General features: G+C 33.9%; 2 pseudogenes; both read left to right on the top strand.

The window, feature by feature from the left end:
* The first annotated feature begins 9,657 nt into the window (after positions 1-9,657).
* Positions 9,658-11,196, top strand: LOC120264327 (annotated as a pseudogene).
* A 6,778-nt stretch (positions 11,197-17,974) lies between these two features.
* Positions 17,975-19,777, top strand: LOC120265299 (annotated as a pseudogene).
* The last annotated feature ends 1,006 nt before the right edge of the window (positions 19,778-20,783 follow it).

Below are 20,783 nucleotides of genomic sequence, written 5' to 3'. Positions count from 1 at the left end.
CCGAAATAAACATCAAATTTTGCTCCACAGGCTTTACAATTCAAAACTCTATAAGAGTTTGAATGTTTATGCATGCATGAAACACCCATTGGGAAAGTTTTTAATCTTTTATAGTAGAGGTTTTCAGTATTTTGTCCCAACTTGTTTAGAACCTATGACTCCAATTCAACACTTTATAAAGAGTTTTATAAGAGTTTGAATATTTCTGTATCCATAAAAAAACACGGTGGAAAAGGTTTATCATTTTGTAGAGGTTCCCGTATTTCACCCGAACTTGTTTAAAACATGTGGCTTCTAGGAAATCAGTTAGTGAAAGATCTTGAAAAGAAAATTTTAAGGATATACACGAACCAAAAAGAGAGAGGAAGGAAAAGAAGAACCATTGTCAACGGATCAGGTAAATTACTTATGTAAGTCATTTAGTTTATTTAGGTTGTCCAAGTGGTTCCTTCAACTGTATTTAACTTCTCATGAGCTTAATAAAGTAAGGCAGGCTACTATTCTTCTGGCGTCTGGTTCCAGCACCAACCAAATTAGAATGGACACTAGAGCCATCATGAGACTTTTCACTAAGCAAAGACAAAAGCTGGTTACTGTTATACAAAGCCTGGATTCATTGTTCATATGTATGATGACTGAATAACAAATTAATTAGTTTAATTTTAATCCAAATTCAACATCACCATCAATCATGCCTTGTTTGCATTTGTGCTTGCACTATTTGCACCATTGCATCATGCAGATATTCTAAGAATCAGCATATAGCCATACAGAAATGGAACTTATCATGAAATTTTATTTTAAGGGAACAGTATATGTATGCTGGTTTTTAATTTTTCAGGACAAAGATTTGTCCAGTGTCTCATTTCCTAGCCTTTCCGTAAAAGGTACCATCCTTTTCATGAAACTTTCATATGATTTATCATGAAACAAAAATTCAGAATGTATGACTCATCTGCAAGCTTGTGGCAGTTGAGTGAGATGGTTCTTGGCTTTAATAATGTAAATGAGGGTGAAGCATTGAGAGATGGCGGCCTCATTGCCACTGCCACAACACATGTATGATTGGTTTCCAATCAACGACACCATGGTTTCATTTGTTTCATTTGGAAACCATTTGAAACACAGAGCCATATCTTATCAAGTTACTCTTTCTTTTATTCTGACTCAGCTAATTGTTGTGTGGTACAATTAGCTAAGTCACATATATATTTAATACATCATCATCATCATCTAAAATGAAAGATATATAATCAAAGATGGAAAGTGCTTTCACAGGAACTTTTAATTATTGTTTTAGCTTCACTTTCATGGTTGGAAGATTGAGTTGGATACCTTGCTATTTTTGATTTTGATATCATGAAAAGTACACAAACATTATTTAGAATGGATGAGCTCGTGTTTTACTAGTATATTCAAAAACATTTCACACCACGAAAATTGATTAAGTACGTAGACTTGATTTATTCTCAACACATACAATATAATTTTATATTTTGTATTTTAATCAGATTCACTGTCATCATCCTCACAATATAATAGCAGCACTATTAAATTACTTAGTATATATGGAAAGAATCAATGATTCCAAGTTTATATATAATAGTATTGCATAGGATGTGAGGTGTACAATGACAGAAGAAGATAAATAATCCTTATGCACTAGCTGATGTGTACTCAATGAAACATAAACTATTCATGGCATGCGTGAACGGCGTACGTTAGCATTAAGACGTACCGTTCGGTCATGAAAGTGTCTAATCGAAAAGGAGCTCGAGAAAGAGAATGCAGGAATCTGAGTGAGCAGTGAGTTTATATTGAAAAAGCGTAACCATGTCGGTCGAAGGAGGTGCAGTTAGGTAGCTTTATTGCGAATCGATAAGGAAGGCAGAAAAATACGATAAAACGACTATTATGCCCTTTATACAAAACGAGCAGTGAGGATTATGTTTTTATATTTAAATATTAAAAAGTAAAATTAATTATTATAAATAAATATTTAATTTTAATAAGTCACAAAATCTCATTGTTAACATTAATTAATTAGCAAATAATTAACTATAATAATTAATTAATTACCAATTTTTAATATGCTTTTAAATAAATATATTACTGTAATAATAATAATAATGACTAGCTAATATTGATTAATTTCCACATTTATTATTGATATTATAATAAATAATTAATTGAAGCTAATCTATATAACCAATTACAACTGGAGACAGAGTATTTACCACCAAGCGACAATATACTCGTCACCGTGAGAGAGTTAATCGAGAATCGCCATTTTTACTCTACGACAAGGGAATACACATCCATGCATCAACTCCTTTCCTCGATTCCGTCTCCCACCTCACATTCCATCGTCCAAACCAAATACTTTACCAGCGAAAGCAGCGTTCGACTCCACTACTCCAGACCAAACGCCCCTAAGTGATCATTGAAATAAAGAAAAATATATAGAGAGAAAAGTCCACATGGACTGAACTCATGTATCTTTCTTCCTTTTTAACTGTCTCCTCAATCACTTTAAAGCCATGCATGGATTCATGATCTTAAATTAAAAGTCTATATTATATGATAACTAGTAGTTTAATAATAATCCAAATAATAACAAACTCATGATGATATAACTGGGAAAGCAATGGTAAGTAATATCTCAGATAACCAAAAAGGCCATGTAACATGCAATAGGCTTTCTCGGCACCAATGAGAAGACCACACTATATATAGACTCTCATAGCCGCATCAAGGGCAATTCAGTAAATTTTAGATATTTATGTGTAATCATGTGTTCATTACCAACTGTTTTACTAATTATTTCTATTGCATATGATGAATGATAAGACAAAATTTAGGCTTAATTAAATATTATATATATAAATATATAGTTGCGCATCAAACTTAATTAGATGTAGACATTAGATTTTGTATGCAACAAACATTAGTTAATAGTTTGTAAATAGGGAAAGATCTGTTTAATGATGATATATGAATAAGCGATTTTATTGTTTTAATGAATTTGAAACAATCTGTTTTACAGCCATGCATGGTTGAGCACATGTACATATGGATGGCAAGCCTAAGCATGATGCTAATCTTTGATTAATTAATATGCATGGCATTTAATGCATTTAATGTGCCTCTTAAGGATTGTTTCATTCACGGTATTACCATGGTAATGAAGTTAGGAATACTATATGCTTAGAAATATCTTGGTAATTTGTGATAACTATTTTATTGTAACACTGGTAGTCATCGATAATTTTTCATTCACATATGTTGGTTAAGTAAGTGAAGTCGACTAATAGTGTTTCAAATTTTCTAAAACACCGTTTATGTATCTAAAATTTTTGGAAGCGAAATTTAAATTTAAAAATAAAATAAAATTTTTAGATAAAAATAATTTAAATCATAATATCAAAAATAAAAATTTTTAGTATATTTTTCAAAATATCTTTTGCATCTAAAATTTTGAGCAAAAGTTAAAAGTTAAAATGAAAATAAAATTTACATAAAAATAATGAATTATAATAAAAATAATAATAAGATATTCTCAAATTTGAAACAATGAGAAAGGAATTAGATTGAAAAAGATAAAGGTAAATTTGGAAAAGAAAAATTAACCCGTAATCTCAATGCAAACACCTATTTTAGTAGTACTTTAATTACAATTTGTTTAGTCAATATTTTAGTATTGATAATCTTACATTATCATTAAAATTATCATATACTACTATATAAATATGGTAATATTTTATATATTACTACTTGATTTCACATAGCAAGATAACTATGTATTATCACGAATCAAATACGCTTGACGGTGGAAGTTATGAGCTGAACATTACCATTGTATGGCTCAAATGCTTTTTATCCGCTCCAAGTGATTGGTAACATCACTAAGTTTAAACCAAAGACACTTGCTAATAAAAGCCGACCAAACACTAAAAGGTCATTTGAAATTTTAATTTTAATCTTTCTTCAATGCCAGTGCAAGTTTAAAGCGAAATGACTTCACCCTTTCTATCCCCATCGAAGAAAATAAACCAGTAAGTACAGAGATTTTCCTTTACGTAACCAAACAACCATAATAGTGTAACTCATAATTTCGATTCAATCATAAATTGGGACTGATGTAATTTAAATCTGCACCAAACGACCCCAAATATTTTATTAGAAATAATTGTCATAATCAAATCAGATCACATCTAAATTAGTAGCTATGAGAAAAATGACTTGGAGGTCATGGGGGAGTTTCCACTTTTCAAGATGACATTCAGCTTCTCTTGAACATTATAAAATAAATCCCTGTTTTTAGCACGTTCCCCTTATGCCCTTTACCTATGAAAAATATACTTTTACCCATTATTGTTATTATTATTATTATTATTATAATTATTATTATTATTATTATTGCCATCCCTTCATATGAGGACTTATCTGGCGCTTAAAAAGTAAGATAAGCTCCCAATCATAAAGAACTCCTCAAGCCTAGGAGCCTTACTGGGATTGGGGTTAAGTTTGCCCTTTCTTGTAACCCTTTTGGGTTGGGGGTAGCTTACCCTATCCTTGACACAAGCTAGTCTTGGGCCCAAACAAGCTCATTGAGTATGGCGCGAGCTACCTTCTGAACCGCATGGACTGGGTTAATGAATAAGTAATCTAATGTTCCTTATTTTCACTGATCATCCAACTTACTAATATATCAAAGACGTGATTTCGAGTTATAAAAAGCTTTTATCGATGACGTCATTCAAGTTTTCCGAAAGCTTAATGGTCACGTGACCATCTAATAATTATTATGTAGAACGATGATGTGGACGTCGCTACTAACTCGGTCTTTACCATTATAGACTATTGGGTGTCAAATAATCTTCAGTGATTATTCATCGTAAAGTTTTATAATTTAATAAGTAGCTACTTTGATATATTTTTGAAATTAAGATAATTGATGATGAGAAAGATAGGGGAGAATCATTAAAAATACAACCAGTAATTTTGAAAACTTATGAATTACAGAAAAATAGGTCGATTTGAACATGAACTTTTGTGATCCATCGAGTGCAACGTATGTTGTGGTCCTTTTCTATTAAATTTATATTAATTCCACTAATTCATGTGGGCACTGTAGCCATATAATGTGTGGTGTTTGTAATGTCTAATGTTGTGTACCATCGCATTATCTTAATTCAAAATAATCTTATATATAGTTTGGGAGTTTCATATAGATTTTGTTCTCATCATTTAAGCTTAAATATATTAAGGACCATATAATTGTCTTTATTTTATTTTATATGTAGTTTTGTAGCACCTCATTGAACTTGCCCTACATTATGGTGAACTTGTCTCATTAGGATTATAACCAAAACCCATTTTTCACTCTTGAAGTGTACATATTTCAACGATAAAATTTATCTCAGACACGTCAAATAAGTAATGCAATAACATAAAATAATCCTTACAGAGGTAAAATACATAGCTTCAATAGACAGTTAAAATTACAAAACTAACCAAACTAAAATAGTTATCCTCACAATTCAAACTCAACATCAAAACAGCCTAGAGAACACTTTCTCTACATGAGCTTCTCGATCTTTCATGCGCATGTTTTGCATAGATTTGACGAAGGCGTTGCAGATGCGCGATCGATGCACCAACCATCCAAATCCATTTCTACTACCTTAACTAAAACCCCAAAATACTTGCACCAACCCAGTTGAACCAAGTACCATGATTGGTCACTGTTCACTGTACTATTTATCTACCAAATTATCTCTCTCTCTCTCTCCTGGCTTACATGGACGTTACGGGCAGAAAACACTTTCTATATATGTATATACATAAAAGATCATTGTGGGCGTCATGTAGTTCACGACGACGATGATCACCCATTCATTTGCTATCTGCTGAGAGCTAATTATGGAGTTAGTTGGGTTAATTAGTCTAGTGTTTGGTTTTTAAAATATTGTTGTAGGTTCAAAGTAGAAAATAGGTGGTTGACGCAGTTCGTGAGTTATTAGCTGTGTACACAAATCGATTAAACGCTCAGAAATCAAATTACCGTCGACATCTCGCCTTTTCATCGCGATACTATTCATAGATGACAAGATTACTATTCATCATATGTGATGACACACGTATTTCGATCCAATGCTGATTGATAACAACGATTTCTGCAATGATACTATTCATCATCAACTATTGGATTTTGATCCAACGGTTGATAGCAACGTTTATAGATTTTAATTCTACCTGACGCTGCTAGATGATTGGAAACATCATATATATTGAGGACAAGTAGTGAAGTAGAAAAATTAATAATATTTTAAATATATATATTAATTTATAGAAACCTCAAGTTGCAGAAAAATAAAGTTTAGTAAAATAAATTTTTACTAAAAATGTTACAATATAATAAATTTATTAAATGTTAAAAACTATGAAATTTTACAAATATGTTTTTCTAAACCTGTAATAATTTTAGACTGCATATTAATTTACATAAAAAAAAAACTAATTAGCTAAACAATAGATTTTTTTTAAAAAAAAATACTATATAAATTAATTTATAAAATATTAAAAACTAAATAAGTTTCCACAAATATTTTTCTGAAAATATTATTTTTTTTATATTATATGTATTAATATGTAATATGTATCGATATATATGATTTAAAAAAAAAAAAGAGGAGGCGTCCATGGCTGCCCTTTGCCCTCCCCTGGCCTCAACCCATGCATAGCAAAGTAATAGATCATTTCTGAATGGTCAACTATCACTCTCATAGTAATGATTGACAGTTACTGTTTATCTGCATTTATCAAACATATATATAACATTATAAAAATTTAATACTTAAAATAATATGATTTTTATAAAAATATAAATCTTATAATATATAAGTGCAAAAATTCTACAGTAAGAATTTATTTCCCCTTTATATATATATATATATGTATGTAACATTTTTATTTTTATGTCTTCTCCTCTCCTCTTCTCCTGAGGGAGGACAATTCAGTCACTAAAACCCCTCTACAAGCGTCTTGTAACTTATTTGATTAGTGGTCAATTATTAGATAACTTAATTGTAATACATAAGATTAATAAAGTTAATTTTCTTTAGGAGTAACTAGCTCTGTTTGTGTTTCGTTTTAGTTATTGAGCTCGATTTCATCAAAAGGTTACTGTCTTTTGATCTTGTGTTTCTCATTTTGAGTCACCATGGTCACGATTCATCAGTAGGCGTGGTTCTTAGGAAAAATCTGATCGGTCGATTCTGGACAGCCTCGGTGACCTATGTGGGCTCCATCTCATCATTAAAGTGCCACCTAAGCAAAAATTTTTGTCCCACATCACCTTAGTTGGAAGCCACATCAGTGTCACCTTCTTCCCTTGGCATTGCCCTAATGGAGAAAAAGCTTGGGTGATGTGGCAGAAATTTCTTTCTCGGTGGCACTTAGAACGAGATGGAGCCTCCACATGGCTGAGATGGGTCCGAGAATGATCGGACAGCCGTCGACGCTCGATCGATGAACTCGGTACTACGGCGGCCGGAGCAGCAAGCATCAAGATCGAGCTAACCTTTTGATGAAATTGGTCGAAGCCAAAATGAAACATAAATCAAAGATAAGTTACTCTCTAAATAATCCAAGATGTCATGCACGGAATAAATGTTTGAATTCTTCCTCCAACAGTATTGTTTTTGTATTGTTCATGTATGTATACTTGGGTCCAGTACTATTTATATATTTGTTCACAGTTATAGGTGTACGAGTCTCTATGAGGAAAAAGCAATATTTTCATGCTCTTTAGAATTGCTGAGACGAAATTTTTTTGAGGAGATCCATAAATCAGCATAGCTGAGTGCCTTTGCTCTATCATATTTGTCTCTATGACAATCTCTTAAAATGGAGTTTGCCGTCTATTAATAAAAAAACAAAACAAAACAAAACAAATCTCTTTTAACTCAATATGTGCATATATATATATATATATGATATATATATATATATATATAATAATATGCATGTATGTATACAAATAAAGACCAACAAGAGCTTATCCTCCAACCAGTAAACATTGGCTTACGGTCACAGACTCACAGCGGCAGGACCACAAATGCAAAGTCATCTACGCCAACAATTCTGAATTCTAATAATTTCCAGTTGGAAATTCGCATGGTGGCCATGCCCACAACCAGATGGAAATTTGCACGTTGGCACTCTATCTCACTTAACCCACTAAGTGGACCAACCCAAATGTCCGGCTACCTTAATTGTCCCCATATATATATATATATAATAAAGACATGGCTTAATGGTTCTCAGAGGTACGGTAGTCTTTATCATCTCTCACCCATATCACCATATATATTCCTTTTTATTGTATATTGTATATCTTCCATATATCATATATGCAATACTTACTATCAACCGTTGGTTTCTTTCATAATGTCTTATCTACCACTGGTGTTTCTTTCTATATATGTGGAAAATATATAACTACAATTAAGTTTGGGCCCCTCAATCTAAAACACTTTATAGGAAATTTGGGTGAAGAACAGTTTTTTCTCCCTTTCACTTTTGAGACTGTTATCTATTGACTAATAAAGATTATCGCTTTCATAAATAAAATTTTTTAAAAAATTAAAAAAAAAAAAAAAACCTAAGGAATGGTGGCGCACGGCTTTTGCTGGAAACAGCCTCTTTGGAATAATAACATGGCATTTATTGATTGAGAAATTGCTGAGAGCCTGGGAAGGACACTGGCACCAGCAAAAGCATTTAGAATGTGCTTTCTTTATATATATATATATATATATCTCAACGTAAGACTTGAATTTCGGGGACTGGGTTTGTACTTTGTACTCTTCTTCAGCATGTACAGTGTGTCTTTTGGACCGCGTTTGATTAACAAAAAAATTCTAATTAAAAATTTTTAATTAAAAAAATGTTGTGAGACAAAAAAACACACACACACACACACAACGTTATTTTTTTGCCCAAATTATTTATTGAATTTTTTTTTGGATTAATCTAAAAACTTTACTATTTAAAAATAAGATCATCATTTCATATCTAAATTTATATATACATATATGAAGATTTATACTGTGCGAATTAATTTTTTTATAATTGAGATTGAAAAAAATTTCTATTGATACAATACTTGAATGATAATCAATAAAAATATTATACATCCCACTTCAATATTGTTTATCCTAATAAATAATTTGTGTTAACAAATATAAAAACTATTTCTATAAACTAACGTCCGGTTAATATGTCATGTGATATATGAGAACGATTTGTGAAGTGTAATTCAACTAAAGATCTTCCTAATAATCCAACTAAATATATGCTATGAATCATATTAATTATTATCATCAAGTTTTTTTTTTAAAAAAAAAAATATTATATTATTTTATTTTATTACCTCGGACCCGCGTTGCAAATTAAGCGCTAAATTAGGTTGAACAATTTATTTATGATTAGAAATTTATACTCTTATTCCTACTTAATCCAAATCCCACCACCTTGTCTTATTAGTGGGTTCACGTTAACTTTAAAAGATAAAAGAGGAACACTGGAAACCGAATACCCTTTCGTTGGCTCGCGCACTCTTCACTCATGAAACTATAAATCCAAAGCTTCGTCGAAGAAGAAAAAGTATTACTAGTACCTGAAAAGCCATGCCGTACACCGGAGATCTCTTCTCGCCGGACTCCGGCGAGACACCATGGTCGAAGGTGATCTTCAACAAGTACGAGCTCGGTCCTCTCCTCGGCCGCGGCGCCTCCGCTAAGGTCCTCCTTGGCCGCGATCTAACCACCGGTCACAAAGTCGCCATCAAGATCATCAGCAAGCTGCGAATCACGAAGCATAACCTCGCCGACAACGTCCACCGTGAGATCGACGCCATGCGCCGCCTCCGCCACCCAAACGTCGTCCGCCTCCATGAGGTCCTCGCCTCCCGCACCAAGATCTACTTCGTCCTCGAACTCCTCAAAGGCGGCGAGCTCTTCACCCGCCTCGCCTCCGGCGGCCACGTCCCGGAGGACACCGCCCGCCGCTATTTCCGCCAGCTCGTCTCCGCCCTCGGTTATTGCCACTCTCGTGGCGTAATCCACCGAGATCTAAAAACCCGAGAACCTCCTCCTCGACGATCACGGCAATCTCAAGGTCACCGATTTCGGCCTCTCCGCTCTCCAACCCTCAAACCCCTCTCCTCTCCACACCCCTCTGCGGCACCCCGGCCTACGTCGCGCCGGAGATCCTCTCTAGAAAGGGCTATGCCGGCGCCGCCGTCGACGTCTGGTCCGCTGGCATCGTCCTCTTCGTCCTCACCGCTGGGTATCTCCCTTTCAACGACTCCAATATCTCCAATCTCTACCAGCAAGATCTACCGCGGCCAGTTCCGGTGCCCACGGTGGACATCGCCGGAGCTCCGGCGGCTTCTCTCCCGCATCCTGAACACGAATCCCGAGACCCGGATCACCGTCGATGAGATCCTCCGCGACCCGTGGTTCCGGAAAGGGTCTAGAAGACGATGAGATCGCTGAGATGGCGCGTTTTTGGTTCTAATCTCGAGGCAGATGTCTCGAAGCTCGATGACCGTGAGATGAACGCCTTCGATATTATCTCCTTCTCCTCCGGTTTCGATTTGTCCGGTTTATTCGGTCCGAAGCCGGACTGGGAACGGTTCATCTCGACCGAACCGGCCGGGTCGGTTCTCGACCGCGTGATCGAGATTGCAAAAATCAGACGGGCTAAGAACAAAGAGAGGTACTGTAAATGATAAGGGACAAGATGGGAATTTAGTGCTTGTGGAGGGGCATAATGGTAATCTTCCCGCACGTGTTGGAGTTTACCGGTTGCCCGGGAAATTGGTCTTGGTGGAGGTTGAACGCAATGAACGGTGGAGTGGTGGGTATTGGCAGGAGAAGCTCGGTCTGAGCGATGACCGGTGATGGCCGGAAAATCTCAATGGTAATATATTTTTTTTTTATTTATGTATATATCGATAAGCCAATAATCCTTGATCCCTCTGAAATTTTGAACTCACAATCTTCTGCTTGGAAGGGTCAGGAAATATCAATTTTTTTTTATTTTAGATTAAATTAGTTCTCGTCGGTATTATTAATTCTGACGAGTTCTGATGATATTATTTTTGTGTATATTATTGTGTGTTAATTTGTTGTGAAAAAAATAATATTTAAGTTAAAAAAAAATTATAAAAATTTAGAATTAGGTTTTTTTAATATGGAAATATCAGCAAACCAATATTCTATAATCATTGTTGTGGAATAAACCTTTTATTTGGAAAGAAAATGAGTTATCATCTTTTTATCATAGAGATAATATGAAATTAGCGATACAAAATTATTCAAAAATCTTATCTAAATTAAATTAATTTTTTTTAGGTAAGCTTTTAAGCAATAAAATAATTTATGGATGAATTCAAGCAATTTTTTAAAAAATAATCCAAGCAATTTATTATAGATGTTTGCCCTCCAATTGGATGGGAGGATCAAATTAATAATTAAAAAAATTAGCTTAATAATTAATTATAGAAATATTAGCTTAATTAGTTGGGTTGGAGTAGCAATACTACCAACAAAAGTCCCATTATTATTATTTTTTATTATTTATTTATTTATTTATTTGAAAATGTGGCCACCTGCATTAGAAAGGAAGAACAAAACAACAAAATAGTCCACTAGAAGTGGAAGACTGACAAAACAATAACACAACAACAACAAAGGCTTGAACAACAGAAACACACCACAACACAACAATACAATAAAACCCAGGGGACACAGCCTCCGGAAACAAAAGAAAAAAATACAACTACGAGCAAACAAACGGGGCTCGCTGTCACCACCTTCACTACTCACTCATCGCCTGAACCTGAGTGCTGTCTAATTATTATTTTCTAACTCACCTAATTTAATAGTACCCATTTTTCAAACATCTAATGCCCCTGGTCACCAAGTAGTTAAGTTTTGTTCTAAAATAAATATGAAACTCAAAAACTTCACATAGATATAATCAAATTAAGACTCCCTAACAATTTTTTTTTTTTTTGGGGAAGAAGAGCGGGGCGAACCCACTAAAGGCACCGGGGGACGCCAGCATCGCTGGAATAAATGTGGGATGAGGCTAGCTCACGTGGGCACTGAACCACCCATACACAAGCCACTCATTCACAAATGTCAAATGCGCTCGGTAGAATCGAGACTCACCAGCACTCGGTGAGAGGCTATCATCGGCGCCGATGTCTGAATAGGGCCCGAGGTCGTTGGCAGACTCCCTAACAATTTTACATGGGCTCTACACACTACTATTCTTGGTCCAAAATGACTTGACAAAATTTGAATTTTTTTTTTAATTTTAATAATTCATATATTTTTTTTCAAAAAATTTAAAAAAAATTTAATGTGGCTAACAATGAGTAGTGGAGTTATTGCAAAAATCAAATGCACACACTGCTACTATAAATCACAAAAATGGGGAAACAGTGAAACCACTCAAGCAACAGGGTTGTGGTTTGTTGTGGAATCTATTAATTTCAAGAAGTGTCTTAATTTTCCTACTGACTCAAATTAAATCAGCCACTAGAATGAATGGCCAACAAGGAATACCAATTAATGAACAAGGGCCATGCCAATGTTCTTTGTATATAATTTTTGTACAGTTATTATCAATCAGTGACAAACGATTCTCATTGATTTATATGACTCACAGTTGGCATGTTTTCATTTGTTGCTACTTCAGCTTTTTATTCATCCATTGATGCTTTGTTGGGAAGGATTCATATGGACAAAGTCCTGACAACATAAACAAAACTTGGGTTGATCACATGCAATGATTAGTTTTGATAAGTTTAAGAGTTCCATGTTTAAATAAATAAGCAACAGAGATTTTTTAGGGATTGATTTAGAACACACTGTTTGTGTGGACCTTGCCTTGTTTTTTTTTTTGTCCTACACTCAGAGGAATCGGGTATCTTTAAAGATCCCGCCAAAAATCCTCCTCTACAAAAATAAAAAAATAAAAAAAAAAATTACTCTTTCCGATTTTTTTATTTAATATGTTATGGAATTTTTTTTTGTTTTACTTGTTACATTAAAAATTTTGTGCAGCGTTCAATAAATTTTTTTCAAATTTATCTTTTAATTTAATATACTTGTAGAATTTTCAATAAATTACAACTAATTAAGCATTAAATCATATATTCAATTTAGTAGAGTTTTAAATAGGAGTAGTTTTGGAAAGTAATGAATTTTTTTTTATAAAATATAAGTAATTAACTAACTTTAACTATTTTTTTAAATAGGTGTGAATTAGGTAAATATGATAAGTAAAAAAAAGTAATCTATAACATTAATTTTTTATATAAAAAATTAATTTAAAATAAATGCATAATATTTTTTAATAGAATAAAATAACATAAAATTACAACACTAAACAAATAACATTATTATAAATCACATCAACAAAGTTAACTATTTCAAATCTATAATACAAAAAATCCAAGAAATGAGTATTTATGAATGTATATAAAGATTTTTTTTAATTTTATTTTTTTAGTTTAATTTGGATAAGGAATCAAAATCCGTCCCCCCCTAGATTTCATAATAGTTGGTTTTTACCTGAAACTCGATCAAAGCTAATTTTCAACATCAAATTCAGATAGAATAAGTTGGGTCAAGTTTGAGTATATTTATCATCACTAAGTATGATAATTATGATTTTTATTTTTAGTATTTTATTTGCATCAATATAACCTTTAAATTTTTATTTACTTGTCAGCTAAACAGAACCTTTAAGCTTAAATCACAATTTAAGATGCTAATGTAAGGTTAGATATTGATGTATAACTTTATCTCACTAACAATACAAATTTAAAGTTTTCATGAATTTTACCTTGTCAAATGCCGGCAATCTCAAATGCACAACTTTTGTTGATGGGGACCTTGCCATATCATTAATTATCATCTAGTAAAAAGATGTTAATCCGAATAAAATAACATTGGAGTTTGTTATCAATTTATTATTCCACTTTTTTTATATGGCATGGGCTGCTTTTAAGTTTTAACTATAATTGTATATTTATTTTAGGTTTTAGAGATAAATTTTTGGACGTGGACCAAAACTATCAATTTTTAATAGTTTAAAGTTTCTTGTTTAACAACTAAATTAAGTTTTTGCAATAACTAAAACATACATCTTGCATTTTATTTTGTTTTTTGATCCAAGGAAAAAAAAAAGGTTCCAATTGATTGCTCAAAATCAAGTGTAGCAACAAAATTGGAAGATGTATAAAAAGATAATTATTTTCCCTTATATTAGTATTAGTGTAACCATTGAGTGATATATATATCAATTATAGGAACGTTTGTGTTTCAGTCTTCAGATTTACAAACCATCTATTTGTGTTAACAGTAAATTAAACAGCGCATTCACACAGTATTATCAATAATTGCAAAAAATAATAATGTATATTATACTGAGAAGCACAATGCTCTACACATTAAAAAAAAAATGGATGCATAGTTTTTTTATCAAACATGTGATAATTATCATAATAATAACTAAACTAATATTAGCCTTTGAAACTGATTCAACTAGTGTTCAGTACCATTGTTACCCATTTTTTGTGTTCCGTCTTCTTTTTGTAAATCTCTCTTTTTTTTCTCTTCCATTCTTTTCATTCCCACATAGCATTGCAGAGAACGTATACTATATATATATATATATACACTTTTAATTTTTTTATTGTCTCAACTTAATTAATCATTTATCATTAATATTAGTTTTTTTTATAAACTTCATCATAAATTTAAACTTGATCTTAGTAACAGATTTCCTTTCATAAAAATTAGATGCAAAATAAAATGTCTTTTTTAGTTCAGTAGATGTACATGTATTCATTATTAGGCATTCTGCGTACAGTTAGTACGCTCAACCATATGCTGTAACTCAGACCGTAATATTTTTAATATATATATATATATATATATATATATATGGTACAAGCTTTTAATTCTAAAGGTCCACTGGGCCGTTCTTTGTACTGGGCTGTGCAAAACTCAATAATAAGGACTGAACCCAAGCTTCAACCATACGTTTGGAAAAACCTTTTTTCGTTAGGGGAGGGTCATCCTTAGAGGCTATTCACGAACAGGGCGATGACTAGACTTTCACATCAACATGGGGGGGTTTGGGTTGGGAGTGGTTTGTTGGACGGTTTTCGTTAGGGGAGCGTTCGGTGTTGTGTCATCACTACGGTGATCTTTTGTTGCAGTAATGTTTGCTTAGTTTTGTAGTTTCATACATTGGACTTTTTCAGTGCTAATGTTCTTCCAGTTATTAATAGTACGTTCTGGTTTATCACACCTTTTTTTGTTTAAAATAAAATTTAATGCATCGAGATATACATATACATATATATATATATATATATATATATAAACATATATGAAATCTCTTTTAAGGGGCACCATTTGTGCCTCACTCCCTCCCAATATGCAGTTAAAAATTATTATTATTATCTTTAAATATGGATAAACTACATTCATTAAAAACCTCTATCAACCGAAGAGACTAAAAAAGCAGCAACGAATCACTTGGGTGTGGTACATCAACCAAAAAGGAAACAAAGCGAAAATAAAAGCAAGATGAGGAAGCAAGACTCCTTCAAACCCCCAAGCTCGCTGGCCCGTGCTAAAAACAGTGTCTCCTTGCAGTTGGAACCTCATCGAGTTCGCAACATCGAGGTCCCAAAAAACTAAGGCTTTTTCAAATGGTTGATATGAAATTTCTCGACTTCTCTTTAAAAACTTTTTCCAGGTTGAAATTATTTTTAAATTATATCTTTTGAATATATATTTATAAAATTAGAATGAGTCAAAGTTATATCAAAAGTAATTGATAAAACAGTGATCATTGACATTGTATCTTCTACATTAAAAAAAGAAAAATAAAAATAAAAAAATGGAAATGATCAAAGTGAGACAAATTAAATCTAACCATAAATTTTCATAATAATTTCAAAAATACCAAAAGATATATGCTTAGCCCAAGTTATCACACACATTTTTTGTGTGTCATTTTAATCAATTTCTCATACTTCTCTCATGATCTCTCACATGGATTTAGTCCCATTGATATGACCACATGCTCCTAAAACCTAATTTTCAACCCTCATTAAACATAAAAATTCAAAAAACATATGTGAAATTAAAAACAAAAAAAAGCAAGTGATATGTCTTGTGGATGATGATTATTTTTATTGAAAAAAAAAAACATATAATAATTATAAATTACTCCAAGTCATCCTTACACTCCAAACAAGTTAGCAAGTGACAGACAAAGAATCAAGTTAGTCATAAAAATGACACATTCCTTGGTACATGGAACTTCATGGAAACAAAGCTTAATTTTTCTCACCAACCAATTACCATCTTATCTATGTTTTTCAAACTTTATTGCAAAACATTGAAGTTGGTCACTCTGACACGCTACTAACACTTTATTAGGTAAGTGGATGCCAACCATGGCCAATACATCACCATTAACCACCATCCAAAACTCAATCAAATGGTCATTAGACCTTTCATAAACTTTTAACAAAAGTCTTTTAAAAAAAGAAGGTGCAACTCTTGGGAGTGGAACCATTTGACAAAAGAGCTAGGCCATGTTAATGAGAATGATCCTCATCTAAAACCACTAAAAGTAGATGGATAGAATAAATTAGATGTACATGAGTACATGTCCATTGCTTGCTTTTATTAAAAAATTAAACAAACTTTGCAAAGAATTTTTGGAGTTTGGAGTCTTTGGACCCCTACTTCCCTCACCATGTATTATTTCAATACTTTTACAATAGTAATTACAGCTTGCTTTTTTAACTTTTATTATTTTAATTGACATATGAAAATTCTGTGCCATTCCTTTATTGATAACCAATAACTTTTGCTGTATGATGACAGATGAATTTAAAATTGGAATTGGTGTTTTATGTATTATTATTTCACTGAATAATGCATTTAAATAACAAATAATTCTTAGTAATAAATATTATTAAATAGAAATGATAATATAATTAGGTGGAATATATATATATATATGTAAGATGTTGATGAAACACAATCAAATGAATTTTATTAAAGAATAGAAATAAATGTAGAAGTTAAGCAAATTATAAACCTAACTAGGTTGAAAGAAATAGACCTAGACAAGAAATTAATTAGAACAAAAGTTACAATGATTAGTTAATAATTTAGAGAAAAATGAAATGAAATTTAATTTAGATTTAAATTATTTCATAATAATATAAAATTAAATAGATGTAAATATATCGTAGTCCATAATATTATCATTTTAATTTCAATACCTCTCAAACCAAAATTTAAAAGTTAAAATCCCTTTCAACTCAACTACTAAAAATTCATTCAGATATTTATAAAAAAAATTCTATGTTGATCTTAATCAGTATTTTAAATAATAATATTATATAAATTAAATATTATCCATCGTACTTCATACTCCATTAGATGCATATAAATATAAATTTCTTTTTAATAAACAAGCAACAAACAGTTTTCAAAAGAAATCAAAGATGTACATAAATATTGAATAAACTCAACAAACAACTATTATCACTTTATGGAATTCATATTTACTGGTTCCAAAAAAAAGTATTTTCTGATTCTGCCCTATCGTATGTGTCATAAATATATATATATATATATTTTTTTTAATGAAAACACATATAAGACTGTGATAGAGCACTAATAAAGAATAGTAACTAAACAATATGAGCTTCTACTTTGTATGGTTTGATCTCGGTTTATATAGATTTTAGCGTAACGAACACCTAGTGAAGAGACCCATACATCTCTCTCCCATGCATGCAAGCAATACACACAGTGAACCAAAGATAAATTTTTACATGATTGTGATTTTCCAACTGTGAAGCTTCTTTACATTCTCAAAGTCAATTCTCATAATTTATATATCCACCACCATTCAAATATAACCAACTTCTCTACCAAAACCTCTCTCAATCTCTTCTTACACCCTCTCTTATCTTATGGATCTCCCTAGAACCACCACCAACACCACCACCACCAAACCATCTCACCTTACTCGCCTCAATGCCTTCATGGCCAAATCCTTCATCGGCCGGAGATTCAAACTAACCCAACGACAAACAACCTTCACAACCGAGCTCCGTGCCGGCACCACCACCTTCCTTACCATGGCCTACATCCTCGCCATCAACGCTTCAATCCTCTCCGATTCCGGCGCCACCTGCTCCATCTCCGACTGCACTCACCCTTCTCCAACCTGCAAGTTCCCTCCCGTCGACCCAGGCTACTCTTCCTGCATCTCCACCGCTCGCCGTGACCTCATCGTCGCCACCGCCGCCTCCTCCGCCATTGGCTCTTTACTCATGGCTCTCTTCGCCAACCTCCCTCTCGCTCTCGCCCCCGGTATGAGGCACCAACGCTTACTTCGCTTACTCCGTAGTCGGCTTCCACGGTTCCGGCAACCTCCCTTACCGCACCGCCCTCGCTGTCATCTTCCTCGAAGGTCTTATCTTTCTTCTAATCTCCGCCATCGGCCTTCGTGGTAAACTCACTTCACTCATACCAAATCCAATCCGCATCTCCTCCTCCGCCGCCATCGGCCTTTTCCTCGCCTTCATCGGCCTTCAGCCCAATCAAGGCATAGGCCTTATCGGCTTCTCTCCATCCACAATCTTAGGTCTCGCTGCTTGCCCAGTCTCCGACCGTGCCTCCCTTTCCCCAGTCCTCACCTTCTCCAACGGCACCACCGTTCTCCTCCCCAACTCCACCGTCTCCTCCCCCATCTTCTGTCTCCACCACCGCATGCTCAGCCCCACCTTCTGGCTCGCCGCCGTTGGCTTCCCTCATTATCTCCTTATGCCTTATCAAACACGTCAAGGGAGCCATCATCTACGGCGTTCTCTCTCGTCACTTTCATCTCCTGGTTCCGCAACACCTCAGTCACCACCTTCCCTAACACTCCCTCCGGCGACGATGCTTTTTAACTATTTCAAAAAATTCGTCGACGTTCACAAAATCCAGTCCACCGCCGGCGCTCTCCGTTTCTCAGGCATAACCAAACCATTCTTCTGGGAAGCTCTTCTCTCTTTTCTCACGTAGACATTCTTGACACCACCGGCACTTTTATACTCCATGGCTAACTTCGCCGGCTTTGTTGCCGGTGATGGTAGCTTTGAAGGCCAGTATTTTGCATTCATGTCTGATGCTACTGCAATTATCATCGGCTCTTTACTTGGTACCCTCGCCGGTGACTACGTTTCTTGAGTCTTCAACGGGGATTGAGAAGGTGGGAGGACGGGGTTGACGGCGATGACGGTGGCCGGGTATTTCATGCTGGCTTTTCTTCTTCACTCCATTGCTAGCTTCGATACCGCCGTGGGCAGTAGGACCACCGTTGGTGCTCGTCGGAGTGATGATGATGAAGTCAGTGAAGGAGATAGAGTGGGGAGACATGAAGGAAGCTATACCGGCGTTTATGACACTGATTCTGACGCCATTGACGTACTCGATTGCTTTATGGACTCATCGCCGGCATCGGAACTTACGTCGTCTTGCATGCATGGGACTGGGCGATCGTCGCATGGCGGTGGTTGGTGATGAAGAGGAAGATGAAGAAGAGGGTGGAAAACACTGTTGCTGGCGGAGCCAATAATCATAGTGATAAAAACACTTGACATTTGATTTGCTGAAATCTAGTCAAAACTGATAATTATGATAATCTTATTATCAAATGTATTGGATTGAGTTACATGGGGACACATATATATAGTAGTTTTATCTCTTTTGTTTTCTACTTATATATATATATATATATATAGTATGTATAGTATATATATATATAACTGGACAGGCAACATAAGCACGAGTTCGGATCAGCGGGACAAGCCCTATATAAAAACTCTAAAATTATTTTAAATATTTTAATATGTTTAAATGATTAACATGATTCATGCATTATTGATTTAGACCAAAATACCTTGTCATCAAAAGTTTATCCAAGTGATAGAAGTAATGTGTATACAAATAATACCCATAGGACAAAATCTACCTTTTATAGAACTCTTACCGTTTATTTTAGATTGATTTAGAGCCAGTAATTTTCTGGAAAATTTGTGGATTAAAAACCTATGAAAACATTTGAGTTGGAACCATCTTTTATACAAGTTTATAAATATTTATTTCATAAAGCCAATCCAAAAACGGACCTATCAGACATTTCCTTACTTTGCAAAACGGACCTTTATGTGAGCTCAATGGGTGGCATTGTGCTGCGCTTTTAGTCAGCCTTTTCTAGTTCATTACATAAGTGGACATGAGGTTTATCTTGTTGTCTATGGTTAGCTTTAATGATGTGCTTCGATCCTCTCTTCTGTTTTGTAGTTTGTTTAAAGGAATTGCTTTGCCGACCTGTCTTAATATAGACATATATATATATATTTGAAGGAAGTGGAGTGCAATAGTTTTAGCTGATTTTGATGAAAATTCAGCATCTGAGAGGACTTGATGGTCGAATTAACAACCATTATGATGTTTTGTTTGAATCTAATGGCCGACATGGAGCACTAGTAGAACAGTAAGAACCTAACATAAATGATTTCAAACCATGCATGAATCTAGCTTAGTTGACAACTAGTTCTATGATTCCACATTCAAAATCCTTGAGGTCCATCATCCCATGAA

This window comes from Dioscorea cayenensis, chromosome 7 (genome assembly GCF_009730915.1).
Source record: "Dioscorea cayenensis subsp. rotundata cultivar TDr96_F1 chromosome 7, TDr96_F1_v2_PseudoChromosome.rev07_lg8_w22 25.fasta, whole genome shotgun sequence".
NCBI lineage: Eukaryota > Viridiplantae > Streptophyta > Magnoliopsida > Dioscoreales > Dioscoreaceae > Dioscorea > Dioscorea cayenensis.
This window is presented reverse-complemented; position numbering and strand designations above follow the sequence as displayed.